The sequence below is a fragment of the Acyrthosiphon pisum genome, chromosome X (assembly GCF_005508785.2).
Source record: "Acyrthosiphon pisum isolate AL4f chromosome X, pea_aphid_22Mar2018_4r6ur, whole genome shotgun sequence".
In the NCBI taxonomy this organism is placed as follows: domain Eukaryota; kingdom Metazoa; phylum Arthropoda; class Insecta; order Hemiptera; family Aphididae; genus Acyrthosiphon; species Acyrthosiphon pisum.
In genome coordinates this window covers 3,471,638-3,475,126 of record NC_042493.1, presented here as the reverse complement: position 1 = coordinate 3,475,126, position 3,489 = coordinate 3,471,638, and the positions used below count along the sequence as shown (strand labels likewise).

Here is a 3,489-nt window from a genome sequence, read left to right as displayed (position 1 = left end):
TAAATTTTGTACACATAATTTATTATTACAATTAGATTTTATTATGTTTAAAGTGTTTTATGTAAGAACATAAATATAACACATTAATTTATATTGAATTATATATTATAATTTTTTTAAGAATGGTCTTGCGGATTTCATGAAATCGGCAGAAAAATTGCCGATTTCACGTTTTCTGCAATTTCACAAATTCGGCGTAACATATACATACAAATAAAGTTGTCGACAAAGTGTGAAATTTAATTCTCATAAATAACAATGCTGATCGGATAGAAGTGTATAATATGCATATTTTTAATTAAATTTTAAACTAAAATAGGTACAACATTATTTAAAAAATGTAAAACATTATCAAAAAATATGCATTGTTTTAAATTTATATTTTAAATAATACACATAATTTAGTTTTTACTTGAAATGTTTTTTGTGTTTAAACATTCAATGAATAATAATTAATATTTGAGATTCGACAATTAATTTATTTGACAACTATTAAACTAACGTAAGCAATTAATCAAAAACCACATGTTTTCAGAAACGAAAGAAACTGTTTACTGTTTACCATTTCTCGTTTATCTACAAACTCTTAAGAGATAAGACCGTATACCAAGAATCAGGAACCAGTGTTATATTATGTAACCATAATGGTAAAATAAGTCGCAAACAGATTACTCAAATTAAATTCTGCAAACGTTAAAATTATTTTTTTCAGAATGTTTATAGATTTTCGTTATTGAAAATAGGTGTTGCCATTTGAAAATCGAAAGTTGATAGTGTTTTATCAAATAAGGGAGGGACTCAAAATTATCAAAATTATAACAAATTGCAAAACAGTAAAACCTAGAAAATTAAAAAAAAAAATTTTCTTAAAATTCCTAATACTTACCGAGATATTGACTGGTCCATGATAAAATAATCACCCTGTATAATACCTAATTAATAAATTATGTATTATTATATATTTCTCATTTAATTAAATTGATTAGGTACATTCCATTTTATGTTTATACAAGGACCAAATGTTAATAATATGTAAATAACTATTAGGAGAATAGTTTTGAGCACAAGTGTTATCTCGTGATTTACAACGAATTTGTAATTTATTACAGTTGTAATAATGTTATTTTATAGGTATTGTGTAAACAATTAATGTAATTTGTTTACATAACAGTCCATTTTGGTAATTATATTATATTTTGAGTTGAATTTTTTAAACACATAATTACAAAGGAAATGGTTTTTTTTTCGTAACTTGTGTTTAAATTTACAATTACCTGCGTACATAGTAAAATTAAATGAAGTGAACTTAGTAGACACCAACCTATGAAAAGATTCGTTACAATTATAAAAGTGTAAAATATGTGTTATTTTGTATTGGCGTAGATGAGTATTTTCAACACAATTCAGATTGATAACAATTGAATTTACAAATAATTCTAATAGTAAGTTACTACACTGTATATATGCAGGGCTTTATTAACTTTCGTTTAATGTTATTAGTTGTCGGTTGGTGCAGTAATGCAGTGATGTGTTTTCAATTTTTTTGGGGGGGGGTTAAAGATAAGTCAGTGTATAATATTGTAAAAATACATTTGAGTAGATTTCGAGACTAGTTGTTGCACAAAAATGATCAAAATATGCAGTATTAAATATATGGAGCTAAATGTTTATATTACTTTAAAAAAATACTTAAAACATGAAATAAACAATATAATAAAACAATTTTGGAAATGAAAAATTCATAAATAAGTAGGTAGGTATTAGAGATGGGCGATATCGGATAATTTATACTATCGATTATTATTCGATTATTCATAATATAGACCAGCGTTTTTTAAACTTTTTTATCCGTGGAACCCTTTTTGACGTCCACTTTTATCGTGGAACCCCTACTTTGTTTTCTAGCTTTTAAGCTTTTTGTTAGGATTATTTGCAAAAATAAAATATGATTATTTCATATACTTAAATTGTGTTAAAGGTACTTAATTAAAAAATATGTTAAAAAAAATAATAAAAATAATAAAAATTGTATGTAATTTTACTTTAGAGATAGACTATTCCATATGACATATACATTATTATTTAATATACAAACATTTTTTCCCCATTAATAATCTTAAGTAAGACATTTTTAAGTAATTTTCTTGAAAATTTTGAAAAAAATTACTTAAGCTTCGCGGAACCCTGAAGTGATCTCCGCGGAACCCCGGAACACAGTTTAAGAAACGCTGATATAGACTATCGAATAATTATTCGAATAATATTTTTCACGACTGAATAATCAAAACTATCGAATAATTATTCGAATAATCAATACTCATAAATAATTATTCGCATAATACTATACATGACTGAATTAATAACTGAGACCATAATTTTATTATACGACAACAATATTTCATGAAAGGAACGATTTAGTTTTATTTATGTGTCACGCATGGAAGTTATAATATGAATATAAGATGTAACCAAAAGTTATTATAAGAGGTATAGATTTCAGTGTCTGGTTGTGCAGGGGATATGTGATTTCCACTTTACCGCCCGGCACTTTTTAGGATTTCCACTTTACCGTCCACCGTACGGACACTTTCCAATGCTTCAACCGCTATCGAAAACCAAACTTTCGGTGCAGGTATGACAAAAATAATTTTGAAATGATTTATTCAAACACGCGTAAGATGTATATTAATTAATAAATAAAATATAATATGTAATCAAGTTAATTATTAAACATCTTTACAGTATGGAAATAAGACGTAGACAACATAATACTTAGTAACATATCACTCGTACGGTGTGATGTTTTTAATCGGTCTTGTGAATTTTGTTTAACTCACAGACTTCTATACAACACTAGATAAGGAACTCCTATCCAATTTACCTACATTGTTAAAAGTGATGCTCATGTAATATTCTCGTTGTTGGGCTGGTCAGAGTTATATTCTGATAGCCGTTAACTACGAGTATATTATGATTTTTGCAGGAAGCGAAACCGCTCGTGTTGATGATGAAGATGTTGACAGGGTAGTTTATGAATAAATGTAGACAGATGAAAGATACTTTGTATTTTATTTAAACGTTCTTCAGTAATTTAGTCTAAGTCCAAATGACAAGTTACTACACAGAGTGACGTGAAGGTGCTTGTTGTGCTCTGGAGTAGACACGTCTGAATACAGGCTGTTTCAGGCTCCCTTTTATATTCAGGTCCCTGCTCCCCCTGCCTATCGATACGCTATCTCTTCTCTAACGGATGTGGTCCGTGTGACCATCAACTCAGCCCACGCACTTGCAATATTCCTAATCTAATCTGAGTATTTGCTATAATGTTCTGACAGCTAGTTTATTTGTCGTGCAGTGAGTCATCTCTTTTGTGAAATTACTAAATTCTTATCGGTTACCACATCCTGTCCATAAATGCGTACATATACATATATACATATATCTACTCGTGATTTTAGCAATCCCCTTATCCTGACAATTGATTCGTTG

The 3,489-nt window shown here is 28.1% G+C and overlaps 1 protein-coding gene across 1 annotated transcript in view; it reads left to right on the top strand.

The window, feature by feature from the left end:
• Positions 1 to 1,219: 1,219 nt before the first annotated feature.
• LOC100160616 (aminopeptidase N) overlaps positions 1,220 to 3,489 on the top strand; it is a 29,807-nt gene continuing 27,537 nt past the window's right edge. The window contains exon 1 of the mRNA XM_008191526.3: positions 1,220 to 1,442. The gene's annotated coding sequence lies outside the window, so the exon portion shown is untranslated. The remainder of the gene's footprint in view (positions 1,443 to 3,489) is intronic.